Genomic DNA, 27,152 nt, shown 5'->3' with positions numbered 1-27,152 from the left:
GCTGCTAGCATGATGTACATTGCTAGTACGGTATAAATTGCTGGCCTAAAATTTCTTGCAAGCAAATGATGCCAAGCTCTTAATATATATAAAATGAACTCTAGTAACTTAAGCAAAATAATCACAATTTTCCCCACAGTCTTTCCAGGATTTCAAGCTGGAGGGTTTCGAAGGATACACAATACCTTGTTACAAACCATATAATGTTTTAAAAAGTATCCAGCTGACAACCTTGGCTAACATCGTATCTTCTATCTAGATTACTTCAATATGTCATGTCCATATCACACCACTCTGTCCATGGTCCCAATGCCAAGGATTTCTGTCTTGTCCAACCTTTCCATCTGGAAGTAATGAGCTTAATATTCTGGCTCTACCCCCATAAAAGCCATGTCACAAAAAGTAGCAGTCTTATGAACTGTTGTATACCCTGAAGACAAATTTGAGATCCACATAGTCTCTCAAAGTTCTACTCAGATTCATTTAAAGACAAATTTTCCACTCTACTCCCATAAGACCTACAGCATACCATAAGACTCTAAGAGTGATTTGACAAGTATTTATGCTTAAATCCTGTCCTAGACATGTCAAAGGACCATACTTAACAGATAATGAAGGGTTATGATGTTCCTTTGGGGCAAAACACATTGGGTTATGAAATTTGCTCTTAAAATGGCTGCTCTTCTCATTGCAATTCCTGTGAAAGGCTAAAACAAAGAAAACAGAAGTTCTTTGTTTTCAAATCTATTCTCATCTTGTATAAAGTGAATGCAACATCTCTAAGAGCCCATTCCACATATGGAAAAATAATGAGGCAGGTATTCCCAGCTTGAGCTTTAGCTCTGGCGACAGCTCCATGTTCATCAGTATAGCCTGGTTGCTGAAAGCATCAGCAGTGCTTCTTTCAGTGCCTCTGTGCTGAGCTATCTAGGTCTGCTCTGAGGATGGTCTATGCTAATTTGCTTTGGTTTCTATTTTCTTTCTTTTATCACAGAGTGATAAAAATGGGACATCATGCCTAGCAGAGGTTTCATAAGCAATAGCTTAAGAAGTATCAAGAACTGTTATACCACAGATGATGAATTATTTTCTCATAAGCCATTTTTGTCTCTTCTCCTAGTCCTATCAGCAGTTTGGAAGACCTGGAATCCTGAGCGCAAAGCGTGACAGCATTCCTCAGAGAAGTCACCAGGGCTTCGTTAATATAGAGGGGGAAATTCATCTCACCTACCTTAGGCAGTTGTTTAAGATGGAATGGATCTTCCAATCCCACCACGTTAACTGTAAAGAGAGAAAGCCCTGGATAACCAGCTATGAATAATGTTTAAATAAATAAAATAAGGTGATATAAATCCCATTTTTGATACCAGGATGAAAAACAGAACTTGTTGAGTCAGCTCTCATATCTGTCATATTCTTACATTATAAGAACTCATTTTTCTAATTGCTTCAAAAATTAATTGTGTTTAAATTGAACATTTTAGCATTTAATTTTTAGCTTTGTTCAAAGCTCATCAAAATAGAAACCAATTTCAAGAATATTAGCTTACTCTTAACTAGTAAGATGTACAGGTACAGGTGAATTAGTCATATGTTTGTACAATCAATACTGTTGTTATTGAAGGCCAGAAAAAGATGAAGAATTGAAGAATGCAGTTGTTCTGAAACCAAAATGCTTTTCACAGTCCTGTCAGGTTTGCTGAGATTAAATTTTGGCAAACAGGAAGGGATATTCTGACATTGCCAAACTGTCCTATTTTATAATTTGGGAACCAGGCATCGGATATTTCCTTTCAGAACAGTTTTTCATGTTTAATATTCTTATGATGTGTTTCATTTTGTGTTCTCAATATAATTAAAAAGTCAATCAGAATCAAACATTTCTCTCTGAGACTTTTCATTTGATGTGAGACACTTTTCTTAAAACTTTCTCTTCCAGATAATTTCAAAATTTTTGGAAGTCATGCCTAACTGGTCCAGGACCAAATCTGAAAATCCTCTGCAAATTTGTCTTCTGCATAGATATGATTTATTGCTGATCTCCCACCAAGACTGTGTCAGTCATAAACCTCTTAAAAAGCTGAAAGGAAAAGAAATTCACTGTTCCTCAGAGACAACTTCATGCTTGCTGGACCAGGACTTAAAATGTGTTTTCTCAAATGTAGGAATACTCTGTACCAAAATACTTTTCTCCAAGAGATGCTGAGGAGAAATTGGTAATATTTTTAATGTCACTTTTCAAAATTTAAAGTAGTTAGAAGACATAAAATGAAATATTATCATCTCCAAAAATACAGCTGTGTTAGTTTATATCATTAAAAAGCCTGACTCATTAAAGTTCATGGTTGCTATCATTTCCCTCTGTGAAGAGCATGTTCTAGAAACCAGAAAGGGAGCTGGTGGATGTTATTGCTAGGCCACTCTCCATCATCTTTGAAAGGTCATGGAGAACAGGAGAGGTGCCTGAAGACTGGAAGAAAGCCAATGTCACCCCAGTCTTCAAAAAGGGCAAGAAGGAGGACCCAGGGAACTACAGGCCAGTCAGCCTCACCTCCATCCCTGGAAAGGTGATGGAGCAGCTCATCCTGGAGGCCATCTCCAAGCATGTGGAGGAAAAGAAGGTGATCAGGAGTAGTCAGCATGGCTTCACCAAGGGGAAATCATGCCTAACCAATCTGATATAGCCTTCTATGATGGAATGACTGGCTGGGTAGATGAGGGGAGAACAGTGGATGTTGTCTACCTTGACTTCAGCAAGGCTTTTGACACTGTCTCCCATAGCATCCTCATAGACAAGCTCAGGAAGTGTGGGTTAGATGAGTGGACAGTGAGGTGGCTTAAGAACTGGCTGAATGGCAGAGCTCAGAGGGTTGTGATCAGCAGCGCAGTCTAGTTGGAGGCCTGTAGCTAGCGGTGTCCCCCAGGGGTCAGTAATGGGTCCAGCCCTGTTCAACTTACTCATCAATGACCTGGATGAAGGGGCAGAGTGCACAGGTTGCCCAGAGAGGTTGTGGAGTCTACTTCTCTGGAGATATTCAAAACCCTTCTGGACGCGATCCTATGCAATGTGCTCTAGGTGACCCTTCTTGAGCAGGGGGGTTGGACTAGCTGATCTCCAGAGGTCCCTTCCAACCTCAACCATTCTGTGATTCTGTGAATATTTCTATATACCTATTGATTCATAGTTATCAGAATTGATACATTTTTTTATTAACATCAGTTTGTATAACAAGGTCTTGAAACACAAATTTGCTATAAGGAGCCAAATCTCTCAGTCTATTGAGTTCATTTTATGCTGCTTCATAGCTCACTTCATAGCAGTGGAAAATGATGCATACTATCTGGAGATTCCTTCTGAATATTTCCTCTAAGAAGATAGATTCTCTGATTGTTGTAAAGCCAGCAGAGATGTCTTCGCTATCTGGGTCACCTTTGCTGTACTGCTTGGCATGAGGAAAAGGGATGTATTTACAAAGAAGAAGAGAGAGAATGGAGAGAGAAAAGGATCCACTATGCCTGATCTTCCCAGGGCCTATGAGTTCCATTCACTGGCAATATTTCAAAGCATTTCCCAGCAGTATTTTGCCTGAATGTTGGCTGGGCTGTAGAGCCAACCACTCTTTCTCAGCCACTGTCTTCACTGCTTTGCTCACTGCCAGGCTAGAACTCAGCCCCAAAACGTTCCAGAGCACTTAGATATGTCTTCAGTTTTTACTGCTCCCCATTCCACAGCTTAGACTCTCCTCTGGTGCTTGGGTCGATGTAGATTGACTCCAGTGCTGAGATGTCACACCGCCTGCAGTTGGAATCTGCAGGTGGACGGGCATCTCCCTGTGAAGTCCTCTGTTCTCTGACAGGCTAAGCATAGTAAAGAAGCTCCTGTTGCCATAGCAGCTCCCAAAGTATATGCAGCTCCTTGCCTTTGACAACTATTTCAGGTTTTTCTCAATAAAAACATTCCAAAATCTACCATATTAATAAAAATCAACACCCTCAACAAGCAAGCAGGGTTCCCAAGCCCCAAACACTCCCATGCAAATTAACAATGCTCAGAAAAGGGTAAATTTCACATTTATTAAATATCATAATGATTTAGTAATCAGCCAAGACTCCATCATATGAGCAAAGAGTAAATTTGCTGTCCCTTTCCAAAAGAGTTTATAGTATTAATATAAACAAGAAACATGAGATAGATAAAAGTGGTAAGAATAAGGAAATAATGAGACAATATTAGTTGTTGTGAAATGCAGTAGCATCAGCTCTAAAATCTGAGCTAGACCATCCTGCTTCCTTTAAACTTCCTACCTGTATGTCTGTTTTTTCTAGAGTTCAGTCTCAACAATGTTCACACTCAGCATTTTTATATTAGAGAGTGAATTTAACAATCCTGAGAACAAATGTGTCTAGGATTAAAATGATTTATTTTAATGATTGCAGCTATTCTGAAGGTGGCATGAGAGTCTGGAAAATTTTTACACCAACCTGTCTGAGGATCAAGAAGCTACCTTTTGAATGTTCTGCTGATATCCAATTGTATGTCCACAGATCATATACATACATATGACTAAACAGGTTCTTTTTATGTACTACTGTTGAAATTTGAATATAACGGCTTTTCAAGTTTCATCTAATTTTTCAAGACTGTCTTTCAGAGGAAATGGAACCTAATGTGATTTAACTGTTGGGAGAGGTAGAGGGGGGTTAAATTCAGTCAATTTATGTTCATTATAAACAAATCCAAATTCCTAGCTAGTATGCTATGACTAACATATGTCACATACTACAGTATGTCTGGTGTACCCTTTAACATTTTAACAGTCCATCAGACATTAATGTGACTTAAACATCAAAAACAGGTTCATTTTGCCATTAATATCCTGAAACAAGAACATCTAATATACACATCCTGAGATTTAATCTGTAAACATAACCAAAAATGTCTGGATGAAGGGGGCTTGTTTATATTTCAGTAGTGCTACTTCCATGAAGCATGTGTCTGCTATCTTTAGTATGCAACTCTAGCATCCTACCATTGAGAGAGCCCTAATGTCTTTGATACTGTTAGGGAGGCTTATAAGTCTTCTGCTGACATACAAGTCCCTTTGTAGATCCCCTAAAGTTAAAGCTACTGATAAACATAACTTGTCTTATAAAGAGGGAAAGAATTTTAAAACCACTTCAAACATACTGGAGATTTCCCTGTTCATTATTCCACGGTGTGAAAGCAGGTTCTGAAGTGAGCTGGAATTAAGAGGACACGCTTCCCTTTACAGATGTAATGACTTATTTAATAAAAAAGAAGGAAAAAGGAAACAAGTGAAGATGCATGTAGAGGGACAGCATAAGCGTATCTGAGGAAAAGTTCATTTAATGCAAATGGTCATTCATCCCAGTTAAATCTCTTTGTTTATTTTTCTATCAGTATTCAAATACTTGGTTCTTGCTTTGATGAACACTCAAGGAGGTACATTTCTTAGGAATTAGTGTAGGACAAAGTATATGTGTGCTAATTGCCTCCAAACATGCTGTATCTATCAATTCTGTTAGCAGTGAGTGAAGCCACTGCAGTCAGGAAGAAAATGAACGAAAAGAAGAAGGAAAAAAGAATAGTTATACCCTTTGATATCGCAAAATTGTTTAATCCAGCTCTTACTAACCACAGTGTAATTGCTATGGAGTGAACTGCTTTAGTAACAGTGGCCTTGGAATACCAGCCAGATACATTCAAGGACTGAAGCACAGATGAATTGTTAGTTGGAGGCATTTCTTAAATCAAACATTGCACTGGTGGAATTTGTCAAAGACATGATTTCTTGAAGAAAAATGAAGATTTATCTGAACTTTTTACACCAGTGCATGTGTTTCCATTAAATTTTTGTCAGGAAGATTGTGCAAGCTGAGGCTGGAATTTCTCATCAAAACCAGGCAGAGAACTCCTTTCTCAAAATAGCTAATGGCATGGGGAACTCCTCTGGCATGGAAGAACAAGAGCAAGGCATGGAATACAGTCTCCTGAGCAATGTTATTTCAGTAAACAAGACAGGGCCAGGGCATGAACCTGAGCACCAGCAGATGATTGTCAGTACAGTTAAATCGTTAGCATGGTCCCTGGCAATGTTTTGGCCTGGGCTAATTGTCACTCTCCCCCAAATGTCCTGTCACACTTGAGGGGATGGTTTGAGCCCATAGAGATATAGTCAGCATGTTTTGGGGGGGTAAAAGCAATTAGCTGCATCAATACAAGCCATACTAGCTGGCCTCAAGGCAGACAGTGGTCCCTGGACAATATTACTCTTACAGCTGCAATACAGTAGTCCCTGTGAGCACATTGGGGAGTTATAAGATACTAGGGGAAAAGGCTTTTTCACATGCATTTTTGCTGCAAATTTTTCTGGAATGGTCTCAGCATTGTCCCAGTGCAGACTGAAGTGATTTCTGAAACCATGACTTTTTTGCAAAATAAAATTCTTGTTTTCTGGCCAACTTGAGTACCGATTTGATAATATTGACATAGAAACTAATAGAATTCATATTAATGAAATCCCTAGTGTGGATGCAGTAATGGAGATTAAAAAAATACTTTATACATACCTCTCTTATTCTGGTATTGCCTCAACACTAGGGGTTCACTCAAATTTCTCACTCAGATTTTGACTTTGTCAGGTTTTTTTTCATGTCCTCTTTCTACAAGCGTAGCACGAAAAAAACCCACAGGAACTGAGAGAGAAGAAAATATGGAAGAACAAAGGCAGCATGTCTAAACGTGTGTGCTGCTTGAACATATGCAACATTCAAGACAGATACCTATGTGCTGCTCTGATGAGGTTCTGGTGGTTGCTAAAACTTAGGACATAAGGAACACACTGGTAAGGCTTATGAATTATTTCAGGGGATATGGCTTTACTCATCTACACCATGAGAGCTGTGTATGTAGCTTTAAAACATGTGCATTCATCTTTCTACATGTAGATGTCTGACTTTGTCACCTGAGGGTGACTTTATGGGAAGAAGGCTCGGGCATTTCTAGAACACCAGTGCTCACACCTTCAGGCAGATGTCTAAAATCCCGGAAGATCTATTTCTCTCCATTATCTACAAGAGCAGTTTAGAAAATGATCATGCATACAGATGTCTATATTTAAAACCCCTTGAAGCTAAATGAGAAGTTTCTCACATCAAGTTTCTAACCTAGGACAATTACATTTGTACTAAGCTCTGTGGAAGCACTCGTAAATATTTTTAGTCTTTTTTGCAAAAGAAGATTTCCTTTTTTTCAAAGATAAATGCTGGCAAATGGGAAATACAATGACGGAATGAGGAAGAGAGTGGTCTTAGGAAGAAGCAACAAGTCAGAAGGATGTAAGTGAAAGTTTAACTGAGATGTTCTTATCTAAGAACAATGCTAAAACCTGAAGTGAGCCACTGAGCACACCTGAGAGAGGTTTTACAATTTGTGTTGTTTGCCTGCGTATATGCATACAGTACAAGACCCTTCTGCATCAGTCAAGCCAGTCCTTTACATCATCATCATTCTTTCAAGCTTTGGCTCAAATTATTAAAAGTTCCTTGCACCCCAACTCTTCTAAGAGCGCACAAGATGTTCTTATGCTTATTGCCTGTTTGGCTTTGTTTGCAGTGTTGTGTAACTACTGTACATTGTGCCTGGGATCAAACTTGTACTTAAAGTTTCAGTTTCTGGAGACATGTTATGTTTTAGTTTTCATTAAAAAGCAGTGGCTATCCTCTTTGTTGTATCAGAGGAAACTAAAAATGTGACTCATGAACCAAATGTAATTTCATTATTTTCTTACGTCTGGAAAGTTGACTCATGCTTGTTGAATACTTGGACTTAAAAAGGCACTCAGTCATGGATACTTCCAATAGGCTAGTATCTCTTTTCATTTTATTAAGATCAATAAAAATTAGTCACCATGACTTTGTGTTAACATCCACTTTCTAAACAAAAGTCCATGCAGAAATCAGGTCCTCCCCAAGGGTTAGCTATTGTGAACCATCTTTCTCTCCTTTCATTTTGAATTACTTGCATTCTGCCTTACAGCCAAAATGAAACCTAGTTTCTCTCCTTTGACCACATCTCAATGTGGATAGTATGGAACACTAAGAGCTTTCCATTGCTGTGGTATACGCTGTTAATTGCTAACATATTCTGCCACATCATTTTTCACAGCATTGGAACTTTTTAACTATACCACAACTCAACAAATATTAACAGGACCAGACATGTCTTGGAGGATGGTACTGCTAGTATTTCCTTCCTCCTTTGGTTCCCACCGAGCAGATGTAAATCACTTCGGGACTGCATTTCAGTTCTGAAACCTGTTTCAGTTTTGCTCAAACCCAACTGGAGGTCATGTGAAGTTTTTCTTGCTTGCTTGCTCAATAACAGCAAAAAAAGCAGCCTTTGAGCTTTAGTTACCAAGAAGCTCTCCCCCACAGAATCCAGGATACCCACTCAGGCAGTGGCATCCTACATTGTAGGATATCCATGAAAAACACAGCCTCCAATTTTTATTAAGAAACAAAATTGTATCTAGCAAAAACTTAGCCTTTCAAGACCCTGACCACATGTCCTTGTTCCCTCTGGTAGTTTGTTTTTCAAACTGTCTTCAGGACCTGGGCTGTCTTGGGTTATGCATTCTGCAATGTGCCTTGCATAGTAGGGCATGATCCTCAGTAGGGCCCTTGAGTACTCCTAAGATTCAAACAAATGATAATAAAGAGCAGATCCCAGGCTGTAAACTGCATTTCATTCACACCATTCAGATCTTGCTCCCACAAAAGGAACTTGTCTACATTCATTTAGTGCAGAATGAGGGATGGACTCAGGTTTCATGACTCTAAAAACAGAGTTTTTCTTCCTCCATTGGGGAATCTAAGCTTTCTTTTGAACAGAAATTTAGATTAAATAAAAAATATATTGGTTCTTTCACAGCCTTCTTGTCTGGGATCCAGGGACTCCTCTCTGTAATTCTGAGTTTATTCTTTGCAGGTTGTTTCTGAACATCTATGTTGCCCTGGGCAAGTGTATGTAAGTCTGTTTTCCCAAATGCAAAATGAGAACAGTACTACTTATGACATCTTCCAACCAAGGTGCTGGGCTGCCTAGCATTTGAATCAGTGCATAGTATTTATATAACTCAAAGTAAATATTCAGCTACCTGATGTAACTTGAAATAGGACTTTCATTCTATTTCTTATTTCCTTAAGAATGCAAAAATTCATGTACAAAAATATATTTCTTATTGCTAGTTGAAACACAGGTTTGTTTTAAACAGATGCAAAAGACTGGGGCGGGGGGAGGGGGGAACTCCTGGGGTATTAAAGACTGTTTTCTGCATTGGGTAGATAGACATTTTGGTCCATTTTACAGAGACTGAATGAAAACTGTAATTATTACTCCAAAAAGACTGTTACAGAACATCACTGATTTGGAAGAGTAGGGGAAAGGTAATTAACTTGAAAGAGAGGGAGAGATTTATATTAATTTTTTTCACGTAGAAATGTGTTGTTTAACAGTCCACTAATTCTTCACCCCTTGAAGAGCATAAAAGTAATGACTCTGCAGTGATCCTAACTGACCTTATTCTGTATATCGAATCCAGCTTCATCCTCTTGTTCAGGGACGTGGAAGACTACTTTCCTTCAAACAAGTGAGTACACATCACCAGTGCTCTAATTGTTATCACTGCTAACATGGAATAGTGGGATCTTACTGCCTGTAAAATGCCACATGGAGCTGTACCATCGCAGTGTTAGGGTACATAGCCAGTACTGAGGTGCTTGGATGTAGGGATTGTGAGGATTTTCTGCGGGTTAGGTTTTTTAGTCACTTGTAAGTAAAGGAAAGAAAGTTTCTTTGAGGCTGGTGTCAGCTTACAATGTAATGTTTTCCAGAATTGAGAAATCTCATCCAAAAGTAAGGTTTAAATTCTTTCAACAAGATTCCTAAGTTGCATAATACAACACCTTTCTGTCATGTGTTTCCAAAAGCTAAGTCTTGCTTGCTGTGCAACTTTAGGCAGAAATGAACATTTTTCCTGTTTGTTTTGTAAAGTTGGCTTTTAGAAACAGAGCTGGCCAGAAAACAAGAATTCCATTTCAGGAAAAATTTTCAAGGTTTTCACATTCATTTTTGTTCTGATGTAGAAGGCAAACAAGGCGTGCAATTTTTTTCAGATGAGAGCAGCCCACTAGAATAATTGATAGCACTGCGATTCAAGTATTTAGCTAGAATTAGAGAAAGGCTCTACTTTAAATTTCTGTCCTGAATGGAGCCACTGCCCTTTTCAGTATAGATCTCATTCTGGTTTTGAACAGACAATTCATCCGGGACCTGGAAGGGCCTGCCAATGAAAATTACTTAAAAATAAACATCCCTTTGTGAAGTATCAGATTTGACAAATCATTATCCAATAACAAAAAAAGATTAGCTCAATTTTCTGCTTTATAAGACTATGCATAAAGAAGAATGCATAATAATATATATATATATATAAATTTTAAATTAAATGGTGTAGAACTTAAAGAGTCAAGGTAAAGACTCATTTCTCTTCATATTGCTCATTGTTCATTTGTAACACACTGGGAGAAAACGTGTCATTACAGCAAAATGCACCAGCACTTTGAGTATATACAGTACATATACTATATAACCCTTGTGCTTACTGTTCCCATAGAACTTAGTTTAAAACTTAAAAAGCTAAAATACTAGCTCATATATTCAGCTACCTTTAGTTCCATCTGGATTTTCTGGGTTGACAATATCATGCTCGTGGTTATGTTTACACAGAAGCAGCCTCAGGACAAACTTCCACACTGGATTTGTAGGTGGTGCAGAAGATGAACAAATGTGGGCTGAGGTGTACGTGGAGCACACAGGACCCCGAATGCATGAAGGCACCTGGACAGCACCACATTACCGGGAGGGTTCAGAGAAGCAGCAGTCAGCAAGTCACCTCTCAAAGTACCAGATGAGCAAGAGGTGAGCAGCAGGCTAGTGGAAACACATTTACTCTTTCAGAGCAAACCAGGCCGGCAGAAAAGACTCTGGAGTTCTTCTGTTTGAGTGGCATTGCCATATGGGTGCAGGAACACAAGCAGCTTTACTTCTAATGATCCCAACACAAAAGCAAAGAAACATGTGAAATAGGCTTATTTGGTATCGCTCCAATGAGAAGACAGAAATATCAGCATTAGCCAAGTGGGAAGGATGAAGTCAGAAGAGAGAGCATTTTGTTTCTAACTTTAGAAGGTACTGCAAACAATGGAAAGAGAGAAGGAGGTTGGCTTTTATTTCAGAAAGAAAACTCTTTAGCATGTAGTTTACACTGTTGTAACATTTGTACTTAACATAGGCCAGCTTTATTTTATTTATTTTTACTTGTTTGCTCAATTTTAGATGGGGTAAGTGAGCCCTTAAAAATATATCCTCTAGGTTCATGATAGACATCAGAGTTGTATAAATCTCCTAAGAGATTTAAACAAAGAGAAACTAAAAAAGATGTTCCTTATTTTGCTGTAGTTCTGCCCATGATTAATGGAAGCCTCTGATGATGACTGTAACTCAGTATATTTCTTGGCACTGTCACTATGTTTTCCTTTCTTCTCAGCTGGGTCAAGTCATAGTGACTATAAAAAGTAGAAGCACAAGATTTTTCTTGACAGTTCAGTAATATAAAAGAGGGCCTGCTGCTGTACAGGGTGTTGTTTTGTACATAACTGTGGGTGTTTGTGAGGACATGATAGAGATTAGAACAACATAAATAGCAAAAATAGGGAGAATTTAGATGATTTTTTACAAAATCAACTCTGCCCCATTTCCCTGTTGGCAACCATTTCTGTGAATGGCTCTTTGTACCAACCAGCACGTTAGCAAAAAGAGGTCTCTATTTAGTTTCTGTTCAGGCTGCAGTATTCAGAGTGACTGTGATTCACGTGAAGTCAAGCATGCTGAATACAATTTAGGCAGCATAACTGCTGTGGTGTCTATGTTTCAAGGTTGACAAGATTTGCAGATTTTCTACTATCCTGAACCACCAGACCCTGGCTTCTGTGCTGGAATCTTCCAGTGAGACCCCTTGTTCAGCTCACTCATAAAGCAGTGAATATTTTACTCTTGAAGCTACAGAGAAAAGGCCATATATGACAAGATATATACAGACTTTCAGCAAGCAATAGTTGGCACAGTTTTTACTAACTTTAGTGGAGCTTTGCTGACTATACCAGCTAATTCACTTGAGGGGATCCCACAGAAAACTTCATTTAATACCCTGTACTTTAGTGGGTTTTGGTCCTTTAGCACTGGTGCAGGACATGTTGTGCATATAGTGACCATTATGGACAAAAGTGTGGACTATGTCTTCAGCTTCCAAATAATTTCAAAAAAAAAAAAAAAAAAAAAAAAAGAGGTGGGGGAAGGGTTAAACCATGAGGAAGCCAACAACTTTTTCAGGTTTTTCAGCATTTCTGTGAGCTCACTTAAGTAAAATGAGGCTGTACTGAGGCTAGTGAGACTCAGGCCATTGTAGTGACACAGAGGATCTTTTGGCTTGGTAAATAAGAGCTGCCAATGTGTCCTTTCAGTACAGGCCATGAACTCAGGAATTTTCAGGAAGTCCTAAATCCCTCAAATCTGTTATATTCCTGGAGTACAAAGCTCTGACACACTCTCAAATTTTGTGAAGGGAGAGAAAGACTACCAGGCTGAGTGTCTAATATTGTTTCTTGCCTGGCAATTTAACTTAATCTTGAGGGCTTCTTGGATATATAGCACCTTTCTATCATTTAATTCTTTCAAGGATAACTAGGCTACACCTACAGTTGTAATCTAAAAAGTGCGCTCTGACCCTGAGGACAACTGGCATGGCTTGGCGCCCCTGGACTATTCAACTCTCTTAGTCTCCAAAACAAGTCTGCAACTATAATAGCTATTAGGAATGGTCCCTGGTTTGCATAAACCCTCAGATCATGCCCATGAATTATGCAGAAGGGTGCTGGTTGGCCTAGACCTAACCTGTGCTGTGGACTACTCTAAAAATTAAGCAACATAGACGAAAATTATTCAACACCTTGGTCCGCACCCTACACTGTTTAAGTTACTAGCATAGCTACAGTCTTTGAATCTTACTCAGGTGCTCTTATACTTTTCTTACTCAATAAACTGAAAAAAACATATATGTTCCATCTGACAGCTGCAGTTGTGTGTGAAAAGAGAGAGCGATGTGCCAGACATTCGTTAACCAAAAAGTCACTGCCACAGTTGTTCTGAAACTAAACTCATTAAGAAGCTTCGTATAGCAAGTACTACTGTGAACACAGCTTCTTTCTCACCCTAGTTTCTTTACATCAAAAGCAGAGGGAAAGTTTAAACATATCGCCTCGCCTTTGCCACTGTGAGTATAGGTAATCCACTTTTCATTGGCAAGACTTATTTCACAAGTATCTGATGACTACCTATGTAAACAAATATTGCTAAAGTAACTGAATGTGCTTTGGAATGAAGACTGCGAGGTTCAACAAAGTACTGGAGCAAGAAGTTAACTGTAAACCATTCTCGGGTTCTTCTGTGTTCAAACTTTATGGACATGCTCGAGTGCTTTGTTAAACCAGTGCCCTTTTTCTTATTCCATTGCCAAGGATATTTTTGTTAAAATGTATACATATACCTATATATATATAACGTTTCACACGGCCCAATTCTGATGCCCTTTGCTTTGAGCTGCCTTAATGCACATTTATGCTATTAGATAATAAAGAGCTACTAAGGTGTCATTTCACTAAGAATTTCAGCATATGTGATGTCTCCTAAATATAGAGATGCTTAGTCCAGTTTGGGGAAGGGAATGTTTTAGTACACATTTTATGCAGTGAAAGCTGATGATTTTTATAAGCGTCAGCTTTTATAATCACAAGAAAGACTACAGTCACCCCTTTAGATTTTATTTTAAAAGATTCCTCTAAGTCTTTTCTTATGACAAACCAATGGCTTGAAATACCGGCTCCTTTTTTAAACAGAACATGATAAACAAATGGCTGTTTTTAAATTTAGACAGCCTTGGGGTAGATGTGAGAATAAGCTGTGAATTAAGCATCCCTTGACAGATGGAAGTTTGTAAAGTGAGAAAAACCAGATTGACCTTTAGTGCGGTGCTGACAAGTGAAGGATTACACCATCTTTGGTATTAGGAGCCACATGTTACATGTACCTCATCAGAGGGGCATACGTACACAGGAAACCCACTGTTCCCTGCCATTTATTAATAGTAATACTTGCCACAGTCAAAATATTTGGTGTATTTAACGCTTTGAAGGATTAAGGAACCATTCCCATTAATACTGAACACAGGAAATTACCAGCTCTCAGGACAACACCAGGTATTGTAGATGCCTTTTTTTTTTCCCCCCAAAAAAACTGTGGTTGCATAGTTCTATGCAGTCTAACTCGTGGCTCCGGTTGTATCCCTGCATGTCGGGGTGCCACAGGGGGCAGAGGCTCCCCGGGACCAGTGTTGGGGACTGCCAGCAGGGCCCATCCCCCTGCCCCAAGGGAGCAGGGCCTTGGGGGCAGCTGGGGCAGCCCCAGCCCCGGGGGGCCTTTGGACACCGCAGACCAGGGTGACGGGGTCGGGCTGAGGCTGGATTTATTAACTGATGGGATATCTGATTCTCCACTCCCTCTTCAGCATCTCCAGGGAATGGCTTAGACCTAGTCTCAGCTTCTCCTTCCTTGCTGGCTGGTGCGGTCAGTCTCTTCTGGCAGAAGCAATGATCACTAGTGGTGTAAGCAAAGAGTATATTATGACCCTTCTGGGACAAGGAGAATTTTTTTGTGATGACAGCCCTGTCCTGGGACAATGTATGAAAGCGTATAGTTCATATGCCAACGTTTAGAAGCGCTGGGAATACAGACACTGCGTAGCCTTCTGTAAGCAAATGAGTACGCACTCCTGAGGATGTGCATCTGAAATATCATGCATGTGGGGTGGCCTCTGGCTCCTCGTGACCCTGTGGGTCAGCTCCACAGAGCCTGCTGCAGCTCCTGCCTCTGAAAAACCACTCTCTCCCTTGAAGAGGTTAATTTTTCTAAAAGCGTTGGAGGTTTCCACTGCAGTCCCAGTGGCTTCCTTATAGAGACACAAAAAGATATGTAAAAACAAGCATAGATGAATCTGATTTTGCTTGAATTTCAAGCAGGCTTCAGTTTTCAGACCTGAAAAGAATTGCTGAATAAATCTATTTTCAGAAAAACAATTTTTAATGCCCTATTAGAAGAAATCTTGTGAAAGGTCAGCAGCAACATTCCCTAAGGCATTAATGAGAGAAGAAGCAATCCTTTCAAGAGATTCCTTCTCATTCTAGCAATACTTTTTCCCCATCAAAGTCTTTTCCCCCTCAAACCTCTCCTTCACTTACTACACTTCTTATTATGCTGAATATCCTTTCACACTTTGAGCCTCATCTTACATGCTTAGACATTTCACGTGTCTTTTTGTCTAAGTTCACTTGAGTGTTGCAGCCCTAGGAGACTGACAAGCTAGATTAGTAGGGATGTTTTACTGCCATGGCTACAATAAATTCCATTCTCATTTTAGAACTGTCCCTCTAATCCAGGCATTTTTGCAATGATAGCTATGGGTGTGGTGTTATAACATGTTTATTGGCACAATGAAGTTAGGGGGGACCCATTTTATTTTTCAAGGAGAAAGTGGAAACAGAGGTGTCAGGGAAGATGCTCACATTTATCTCATTCAGCTAACAAAAATGCAATAATAATCCTCCAATCCAGCCTGCTTCCTCTTAAGAAAGGGTTTTCTTCCTTGCTATCCTCTTGCAATTCACTTCTTTCATTCTGAACTACTGTGGACACATTCAGTTCTTTCATGCAGAGGCTTTTCTGCGAGCTTCTGTATTAGTTCAGCACCTCCTGTAACATAAAATAATTTATCCCCCCAAAATGGGTAGTGTTACTCAGATGTTGTGATGGTGGTCATTAGTTTAACATAAAGTGCTTTGTCCTGGCTGCAACTCTCTCTTTGCCATCAGAAACTGCTGAGATTTGTGAATGGACAGCATCAGACAACATCCATGAAGCCCAAGGACATTCAGAAATACAGGGGAATGAACAATGCCCCATGTCTTCTCCAGAGCCATCTCATTAAAATACAGATATTTGCTTAGTGGTCTCAGGTAGAATTCAGTCTGAAATTGAGACACTTAAATTCATGAGTGTGATTTTTTTTTCAGCTAAAGACCCCTATGGATCAGTTCAGTTGCATAAACATCAGTTTCCTGTGACACTTGAGATGTTTTATGAAATCCAAGAAATTTGTATAGGCAAATTGCTGGCAGATCCGACACAAGACATGTGGGAAATTCACAATCTTCTGGCGCTGCAGCTGGAAACAACTGGAAAGTTTTAGGAGATCTGAAATGGTCTTGGCCACCTATGTGTAGGGAACTGAACCCGTCCCTTAAATTCAGGTGTCTAGATGCAGGTGTCTATGGACATGCTTGGTGTATAAGCTTGGGATTTTAATTAAAAGAGTCAGTAATCAATACAGATCTAGGTAACCTTGTCAGAGGAGATGAGAAAGCAATGCAGCAGACCAGCTGCTGAGGACTTGATTCATTTGCCCACCATTACATATCTAGTGCCATTAAAATGTCTGAGGGCATCTAAAACATTAGCACAAAGTAGTAGATAAGACACAGGGCTCACAGGTGACTCATGCTTTTCTGGAGTAGTATCTGGAGGCCAGAGAGACATCATAGGCTAAAATGACCCTGTATGTCTGTCCTTAGACATCTGAATCACATTTGAAATGTCTACTTCAGGATGAGATAATAGCCTTTCTTGCCTCTAGTATTGAATAGATCTCTGTGGGGTAAAATGGTTACACTGAGGTATCTCAACCTATGATCTAAATCTTGCCCACCTCATTTCTTCTTTAGTTAGCCTTGGATTTGTCTCTGAAGTTAATTTATTGCAATATGTTTTTAAGAACTAAGATAAAAACCCATAAAAGAACACTAAATTTGTGTTTACTTGGTGACTGGAGCAATGTAGCCCAAAATGTTAGGGCTCTGTTTTACTGTGCTTCTGCTCAGCATGACTTTGGTAAATGGAGGCTGCCAAGGGGCTGTCAAGCAGAGCTCCCTAATATTTGGTTTTGCACTGGGGCTCATGCATTGCTCTGGTTTCCTCCTGCTAGTTTTGATTCTTGCAGCATTGCCTGTGAGAAGAGCGCAGCCAGCAACGTTCTCCCCCTCCCTGTGACCTTGTCCCTGTGCCAGGGTCAAGAGAGGTAGGAGCAGGGGGTGGCAGTGCAGGAACCATCTGTGCTGCCTTTTTGTGCACGGAGGGCTCCCACACTGCGTGGCCTCTCAGCTGGACAGATCTGGCTGATGTCCAGCTCCTTTGTATGGTTCCAGTAACACACAGGAGTTGGAACACACTGGGGAGTTTGGCCCCAGCTCCTCAGGATTTGTGGTTTAATGGGCTAAATTGGGCTGGGTAGTGAATGTTCACTCTAGCTGATTGCCTTATTCGAAATCACCATTTTCAACAGAAATACAGCTTCAATTAACACTTCTTTTTTCCTCCAGTTAAACAGAAGTCAGCCCTGTACAAGCCATAAAGACTTACTGGCAAATCAGGCTTCTTATGCTCCTCAGCCTAAGAGGACTGTGCAATTAGAAAAATGTATGCAATATATGTAATTCAAGCTTCTCCATGTTAAGTTCTATTCTGAACCTGAACCTCAAAGCTCTTATATGCGAGCACCCCATTTTCCCCTTCTAACTCTAACTCCCTGTCTTCTCCATTTGCCATTTTGCCCTGGTGAGCTCTCATTCACTCTCATTACTCCCACCCTGCAGGAAAGAACACAGCTGTCTTAAGCAGTTTTGGAAATAAGGACTTTTTAGGACTTCCTGCCTTTTGGTCCTGGAAATACTAAGCTTAGTGTCTGTCTCCAGTTTCCACCAAATTCATTGCTACGAAGAAAAGGAAAGCAGTGGTCATTAACAGATGGGAAGGCAAGGCAAGGTGAGGTAATTTTGCTATAACTGTGGTTACTCATCACAAGGCTGAAGGGCAGATCTTCACTCAGCAAAAAATGTGGGAAAGATTTCATTCCTCAATTCCAAATAAATATAAAAGGGAAACTTTGGTTTCAGGCCGTGTGTCTGTTGTACTCATTTTGGATGTAGGCAGCTGGCAATAATCCTCTAGCAAAAGGATGGGAGTGACTGTGATGTATGACTTAAACACACATATACATACAAAAATATGCACTCACTGCTCTGTGATGGAGAAGTACAACATGAGGGAGATAGAAGATGGTGTTGATGGTAAAGACTGTTTAAGATTTTATTTGGAATTAAACTTGGAAACTATTTTGGATGAGGGTCAAGGGCTGAATAGTCATGCTCACTAAAGGCCATGGGGAAAAAATTAGCTCTGGTTCTCGGTGTGGGTAGGTAGGGTTACCATATTTCTCTCCAGGATTTCCTGGACAGAAATAATGCCCATGTGCTGCCCAGATAGTGTGTGCACATGCAGAAAATCTGATGTATTGGGAATGTACTGGGTTTACTGTGTATGCACCAAGTGGCACACACATCTGAATATTGTGCATATGATCTGGGGTTGAATTCCACAGGCACAGGAGATTCATCTGGCAGTTGGATTATGGCAAGCCTCAGAATCTTGAAATATCTCTTGGATCAATTTTCTGAGCAGAAAAAATTAAATGTCTGAAGGGAAATCCAGATATACCGTGACCCTTGCAAACATATGAGCCTCAAGAACAGAAAGATGCCAGCGTAGATGACATGTAAAGGTAGCATACAAGGGCTCGCAGAATTAAAGCGACTGCACAGATCCTTCCATTTCTGTTACAACTACAGAAAGACGCGTGGAATTTCCCAGGAAGTTTGAATGACATCTGTGAGGCACTTCTACAGCCAGTCCACAGTCTGAGGGAGGACCAATGCCGGAGCCTGGATTTGATCTGGAGGTGAGAACATTACTTCCTGAAATATTCAGAGGTCTCCCATTCAAAAACCTACATCTTTGCCCCAAGTATCTGGTGGGAAGAACTGCCTCCTCAAGTAGGATGGGTGCCAGCTGTAGTAAGGACCACTATCTTGATGTCACACCCACCAACCTTCTTGTAAAGAGTGAAGTCCAGCAAATGCCTGCCCTTAAATCAGCTATTACTGTGGCCTACCCACTTCTAACAGATACCAAGTGCATTGTTGTGGCTGTGGGTGATGGTTGGGCTCTGGTAGCAGAGCCAATATTGATAATTTTAAAAGGAAAAGGAGTTCCAAAAAGAATTTATGTATAAAAGATGCACATATATGATTCTATAACTACATCCTGCCTTGCATTCTGATTGCTAAGCATTCAGTATTCTTTACAGGAAATTAATAACTTTACAAAGCATCTGCTCCATCCACCAGCTTTAAAAAATAATATTGCTGTTGTAAACCATGGATTACTCATTCTGATAGGGGTAATCCCCTTAAAATTAGCCATTCTGTAGTTTAACGAATTGATCTTTCCTTCGATGTGTTTTGCACTGGGAACCAAATGATTAAATGTTCAAAAACCACATACTATTTTGGACCAAGAATTAGAAATGTTGAAAAGATAAAGATACCTGCAAGTAGTTTTCCTTAGATGAAACTTTACCATTTGTATATCTGAGAGTTAAAGGCATATCCCAGCATATTGTGTCCTTCACATTAACTGTGTAAGGAATCACACATTAAAAACCACAGAAAAATCTGCCCATTTATATTTTAAGGCCTTATCACCAACGGGAATATTAGTTTTCCCATGTTACAGTGTTTCATAGAGGCAAATTAGTCATTTAGTAGAGCTAAGTGGGAATTGCTCAGTAAAATATTTTGTGTTGGAAAATGCTAGTTTGTCAAAGTGGAATCTTTCCATGGCAGTACATCAGTTTGTACCTAGTGTCCATTGGGACAGTTTGCAGAATTAAGGTTAGAATTTCTGCTGATACCTTTCTTGACTCAGAACACAGCTGTCTGTCCTGTGATCATAGCACTCACTTGAGAATCTGGAGAGCAAAGTATCTCCACTTACCAGAGATGTTAGAGCCAGAACTCAGCTGGCTGCTATGTGTATCAATAAAGAGTCATAACTGCTGGGCTACTGAGAGTAGTATTCATGTGTCTTCCCCCTTCTACACAACAGTTGCATGAAAAGCATCAATAAGAAGGTTCTGGATTTATCACACAGTCAAAGAAGGGTATTTATTTATTTTTATTATTTATTTTTTATCACAGACTTCACTCATGGTAGGATGACCCCATCCAGCTCTAGCAGTACTCGTTGATTTTCGAGTAAGAATTAGCCTTTGAGATTGCTCTTGGCCCCAGACTTTCCAAAGGGTGAACTAATATATGGATGAAACAGTATATTATTAGCTTCGCTGGCATCTGTTTCCAGCCAGTTGCTCAGGTCTGCCATATGCTTTAATAATACTGCTATTAAAGGAAAATCTCTTCTAGTACAACTGATGCGAGTCAATAGCTTATTGCTCTTTGCAGATGTAATGCTCTTGGTGGGAAATGGTAGGCAGTAGGTTGGTATCTGGGCTCAAAATTTCATTTGTAAGCTCAAATTTGATGCTTATTTCTGCCACATTTTGGCATGCGTAAGGGTTGTATCTGTCTTTATTTAAGGAAATCCTTTATACATTTTCAAAGTATAAAGCCTTGAAACACAGGCCAACAATGAAATTAGTGTAAGTATTTGGAAAGGTTATTCAAAGTTCCACTGTTATCAAACTCTTTTCTTGAAAATCTGTGTAAATAAATGATATTTTGGAAACTCTCAGCAAACATCTGACATTTGCGTTTATTTACATTTATTTTTGTTTGAGAGCCTCTTCTAGATTATTGTTGTATTTGATTCTTTTATATGTTTAAGCTTGCTTTTCAGGAACTGTTCTTATTGGAAATTTGCTGCTTTATGGCCTTTTAGACCCCTTAAGTTCCTTATCTGAGTGCTTCTGAAGGCCATGACAAATGAGATAAAACCTTGGCTCTTGAGGGTGTTTGTGCAGTACAAGTATGATGCCAGAATGAAGAAAAAGCCTGGTGGCTTTTCTGAAATATCTTTAAAGAAATCATTCCAGAAAGAGCCCTGCATAACTCTCTGATTGTTCAAGGTTTGTCATGACAGTCAATGATTTATGGGGAAAATGATGATAGGACAATTGTTCCAAACAGTTCAGCAGTGGTCTCATTTTATTCCCAGGAAATGTTATTATTGGCTACACTGCTAAGTGAATTCAACTGATTACTGACCCCAAGTCCAAGGGGTGAAGGGTGGTGTGTGTCCACGTTGCTCAGTCATCTCAGATTGGCTGCATCAACACAGCGTACTGCATGGTCCTGGATCTCTGCTGGGCCCCATGTGATTCCCCCATGACCTTAAATCACAGCAGTCTTTTGTGTGTGGTTCTTTGTTCAGTTCAGAGTGTCAGGAATAGTGAGGACTGTGTTGCAGCCTGACGGAAGTGTGTTTGCCTAGCATGCGATGGAAGGTATGAATTGTGTGAACTGGGATATGGCACAAGGGTATGTCTGAGGATGCAAAGCCTGGTAGAACATGTCAGAGGCCTGTGTAGGATAGAGGGAGACAAATCTAATGACTTCCTCCACATCACATCTTGGAGTGGTTCCAGAAGTTAATCATCCCAGCAAAGATATGAGGTTTTGTTTCCACAGGACATAGTTGATTCACTTCAAAGAAGAACCTGTGAGCAAATTAGCATTGAAACAATGAGTCTGCACATGACCAGAACCAAGAAGTGACCCATGGAACTAAGTTAAATGATAGTTTAAGCATATCCAGTGACTTCAGTGAGAGTTAGGATGGGACAATGCTGAGTGAATCTGAAAATCCTGCTTTATATTTTTTATCAAGTTTAATATTTAAGCTTTAGGTAAAGGTCAATCTCCAGTTATACCACTGAGAACTTTGGTGGGACAAAGGACCGTGGAACAGGACCTTAAGAAAACAGCCTTGTGAAAATGAGGTTAATGAGAACATTTAAGATTTGTTAGAAAATATCCTTTTTTTATCCAACTGATCTCAGAAACTTGCTACGGATAATCTAGTTAAAAATACAGAGACATTTAAACACTCTTGATTGAAGCACAGGACATTTCCTGAAGATTAATGACTGCTTAGTAGGAGCTGTGGCCTGAAATTCAGCTGAGAGCCATTAGTTTCAGCTAGCCATCAATCCTCCAGATAGGTTTGGTGCCAGAGTCATTATTACAATTAGGAGTTTAAAATGTATGTGTGTAGTGTACTTTCTGTGCATGATGAGGATGCCATTTTGACAGGATACTTCTGGAGAATTACAGTCTTCTGCATTTGGCTAGCTAGATGGCTTGAGGTCTCTTAAGGGTATTCTAATAATCTGAAATAATTTAAACACTCAATTATTCAGTACCCTGGAAGATCAGCTGTGAACATCAGACTCAGTCATGCAAACATTTCAAGTAAGTAGCACCTCATAAAGAGAACGGCTACTTTGTCCCTGTCCCATCACTTTGGGCTGGGCTGGCTTCTGATGTTTTCATTCAGGTAGTTGTTAGCTTCTGCCTAATTAAGGAGTTAAAATCCAGCTGCTAATAATTGACTGAATGAAAGTAGTACAGAGAAAATCAGATTCAGACTTCTATGCTGGTAATGATTAAGGGGTTATTACCACGCACAACAAAGTCAATGGTAAAGGCCCTGTTAGAGTCAGTGGAAGCAAGAGTGAACACCTGGTCCTTTTCATTAATGTAGTACACAAAATAGAATGGATTATATGTTTCCATATTTCAGTAGAAATTTTTCCATAATGATTTCTGGACTATTTTAACCACACTGACAGAGCTTTAACTAGCTATTTTTTAGTTATGGCTGTCAGTTCTCATTTCATAGATTTCATTGATAAGGCCAGATGGGATTATCCAATCTAACTTCCTGTAGGCTACTTGACCTTCCTCAGTTATCCTGATACCAACTGAAAGGTAAAGTATGTCTTCCAATTTTGCTATGAAGCTGTCAGGAGCTGAAGAATCTGCCACCTTCATTAGTATTTCTTTTCATTCTTCTATTACTTCATTGTAAGCATTGTAAGCATTCCCCCTGTTCCTAAACTGGACTGGTTTGGCTCCAGCCACAAGCCTCAGTTCTTGTATCGATTACTCAGCTTTCCCTGGTAATTATCATTTGACATTTCTTCCCCAAGAAGACACTGTAATCATACACTGTAAACAAATTAATTTCTCATCTTCTTTCTGATAACCAGCAAAATCCAAACTCCTTTAATCTCTGTATTGGGTCATTGGTGCTGCATATGGAAGTAAGAGCACTTTACTGCTCCTGCCTTTATAAATGTAATGATTGCATTAGCCATTTTTGCACATCAGAGCTTATACTCTGTTGGTTTTCCACCAGGACATAAGGATCCTTTTTGGAGTCACTGCTTTCCAGGATAGTGAAGGCAAGTTCTGCATTCCTCGCTCTTTAATGCATAGCTTCACATTTGGCTGTACTAAACATTTTGTTTAAATTGGCCCTGCTTCCTAATTGGTCCAGAACATTCTGTCATTAATTATCACACTGCCAATCTGTATGTCATTGACTAATTTTATCAGTAGTGGAGCTGGTCAGAAATGTTCCAGTTCAGCAATGTTTTGCTGAAAAATACTGGTTCACAGAGTCTGAAATGTTTCTTTTGAAAGATCTTGGGTTCAATAAACTTTTGCCAACAGGTTTGCCCTGAAGCTGAAGACCCTGAAAATGGCTGGAATTTATAGACAGCTTAAGTCACTATCCCAGATAATTGAGTAGTAAACACTATTTTTTTTTAAAGTTTGTTTAATTTGGAAATTTGACATCATTTTGGGACTGATTCAAATCCCATTAAAGTCAGTGGGAATCTATGTATTGACTTAATTTGCCATTGGAAAGGTCTTTTTTGTGTATGTAATGCTCAGTTTTAATCATCCTCTTTATAGACATCTAGTTTCTTCCTGGCTGAAAAGTTCCCTACAAACAATAGTAGATCATCAACAAAATCCTGCAGCTATATTTGAAAATGATCTGCTTAATTGTGCAGTGCTGTAGAAGTTTATCAACTTCTTTGGTTTATTCCTAAGGGAAAAGAAACCTCTTTTCCTTTCCTTCACTTTTGTAACCTTCTGCTCTCACCCAAACACACAAGTAGTTGCGAAAGAATGCAGAAGAAGGGATGGGGAATGGGATTTGAATAAAAGCAAGGGACTGAACAAAGGCTTCCAGCTCTTTGCAGCATTGCTTCTACAGTTCATCTTGAGAAGCATTAAATTCACAATGACCGTGGGAGGAGGAAAAGGCACTGAACACGTTAGACTCATTTTATCAATGAGGATTACTAACAGTAAAATATTACGTCCTCTAAAAGGGAGCAGTGTAATGTTCTTAATCCAGGTGACAATATTTCTGACAAATCATGTCATTGGTGAGATGCAGGACAGGAAATCCTATCTGTAAGTTATTAGAGAGGTTATGCTCTAGTTTCCTAGAAGTTTAAATGTTTAAATGTGATTTCTAAGGCAGCTCTTCTTCTTGATTTAAGGTTTCCACATCTTCATAATGTTGTGTATAATTATACTTGGATATTTTTTAGTATTTCATCTTAGGTATTCATATCTGACTGTTTGTTCATATTTTCTTCTTACTAGTGAGAATGTGTTCAGCAGCAGGTATGACACTGTCAGGATTTTTATAGAAATGTGTGATTCCTGTAGCAGAAGAAGTATCTGTGTGGGTGATTAGCAACAGGAGAATTCTATGCTCAGAAGAAATACAAGAGTCATTTTGTACAAATGAGAAACTGCAAAGGAAATGTGCCAAACTGAATGTAAGAAAATTATCTGCCATAAACAGTCATTATTCCTGAGGGAAGGTGAGGGGAAAGGACAGGGGCAATCGTGTTCTGCTATTAAAAAAGCACATATCTCTGGTGAACAATCAACCTGGAAATCACACCCGTTGCCACTTTCTATTAGCCCTGTTCAGATAAGGGATTATTCTCCTTGAATAGTATGCACTACCAACTGCTTCGTAGTTCATAAGTTTCCTCATACAATGGTGAGTGTAAATCTAGACAGCTATGGTAGCTCGGCATTCTTGCTGCAGTCATTTTCCAGTTTGACAGGCTACGAGGGAGCATATAAAGCAGCAAAGGAAATGCAAGACATCTGTAACAAAACCAGTGAACATGCTATTGATTTGTTTCCCTTGCTGGTGTGGTCCTGGCATTGGTCTCTTTCTCCAGAGAAATGAGTTAAAGAAACAAGTCCAGTAGAGAACATGGAATTTTACTTCCATTCATCTTCCTTATTTTGCAAGCACCACATTCTGCAAATCCCATGCCAGTAAAGCTCTTGGATCAGTCCTCAAATTCTTCTGGATCCTTAAGGGAGGAGATGTCAGAGCTGGCCAAGAATCTAAGTGGAAACTGATGACAGAAGCTGACATTAATCAGCTCCACAGTATGTTCTGCCCAGCAGGTTTCTTCCAATAAATCAAAGGGCTTCAGATCCAAAGGGCATTTAACCATTAGAGAGCAAGTGTTCACTGTGGTCTGCAGCAGCTAAATATGATGAATTTTATATTCATTTTCACATATAACCCCATCCACATAGTGTGTTTGTGTGTTATTACATGTAGATACACTGGGCCAAATTCTCAGCTAGGGTAAGTCAGCAAAACTCCACTGATTTTACTAATTTACATGAAGCAAAGGTTTAATCCACTATATATGAATAGAATGAAATGGTGATAGTTTTTTTTTGTTGTTTTTCTTTCTTTGTATTTTTTCCTGATGGTGACGTGAAAAAAAACACCCTCAGGTTTGCAAGATTTTCTACCATTCTTGTGATAAGATGTTTCCTCATGGTGAGCAAAGAGAAGTGATTAAAGGTGGTAAAGTTAACCAAGTGAAACACTTATGTTCGGATTGCTTGCCAGTGGGAGTATGAATCCACAGTTACTCACAGAAGTAATTCTGATTGCTTCAGTCAGATTGCTTCAGTAACACTCATCAATGGCAAAAGGGTCTTGTCAGGCTGAAAAGTCATTAGGCTCTTCTTTGATTAGTTTATTTAATATGCATTAATGTCAGAGATGGACAGGTAGGGTATTCTCTGGAAAAGAATGATAAAAAATGCTCTCTTTGATAAGGGATTTTCTGACCTGGGGAAAGTGCTTTACATTGCATTCTTTGCATTGGGAGAAATCTTCTCTGATGAGGGATATGCACATAAGCTGGTTAGCTAGAGATCCCTCATTCATGATCCTGTGGTGAAATGCAAGGGCATGCTAGAATTTTTCAGAAACATCTGAGAGGTTTAGAAGATTTGTGCCTGCTGATTTCACCAAGCCACAGGGCTTAAAAATACCTAATACACACTTAAACACAGGACCTAGGCATATGTTATTTGAAAACTTTTCCCCACAAAAATGTGATTCTTCAAAACTTCTCAGACTATCCCAATTTGGGACTACCACTACTAGGCCTAAAAGCAGGGATCAAATATACCTCACCAGATTGAATGACATGCTTCTCTGCAAACATTGTGCCTATAACTTTAATAGGGCTTTAATGTATGTACCCTGTAGACCAGGAACAGAAGCAGATACAAAATGTGGTGACTGGCAAATTACAGAAATAAATTTAACCAGATCATAATGGTATTTTTTTACACCCACTTACAGGGATGAATTTAGATGGAAAAATGTGCATTCTCCCTCTTTCTCAGACCTCCTCCGTAAGCTCGTAGGAAGTTCCTATCACTCTAAGAAGAACTAGGCAACCAGTTACCTTTCAAACATAAAATACAGTGTGTGAATAGACAAAGACCTCTTTAATCCTAAATATTATTTCACACCAGTACATAGCATAAATGCTGATTAAATTTCCCAAAGTTTACATGGGAAAGTCCAAGAATGACTGTTGTTAACTCCAGTAATGCTGTAATATCAGCGGTTGATGTGAGACAACTGACATTTCAAGTGCGAGGTCTTATGGCAAGCCATGGTA

General features: G+C 39.4%; 1 long non-coding RNA gene across 1 annotated transcript in view; it reads right to left on the bottom strand.

The window, feature by feature from the left end:
• Positions 1-27,152, bottom strand: part of LOC136991693 (uncharacterized) — a 51,769-nt gene that overhangs the window by 9,157 nt on the left and 15,460 nt on the right. The window contains exon 3 of the long non-coding RNA XR_010883913.1: positions 1,232-1,281. This is a non-coding gene — a long non-coding RNA (uncharacterized lncRNA). The remainder of the gene's footprint in view (positions 1-1,231; positions 1,282-27,152) is intronic.

Source organism: Apteryx mantelli, chromosome 3, assembly GCF_036417845.1.
Source record: "Apteryx mantelli isolate bAptMan1 chromosome 3, bAptMan1.hap1, whole genome shotgun sequence".
NCBI classification, from domain to species: domain Eukaryota; kingdom Metazoa; phylum Chordata; class Aves; order Apterygiformes; family Apterygidae; genus Apteryx; species Apteryx mantelli.
This window is presented reverse-complemented; position numbering and strand designations above follow the sequence as displayed.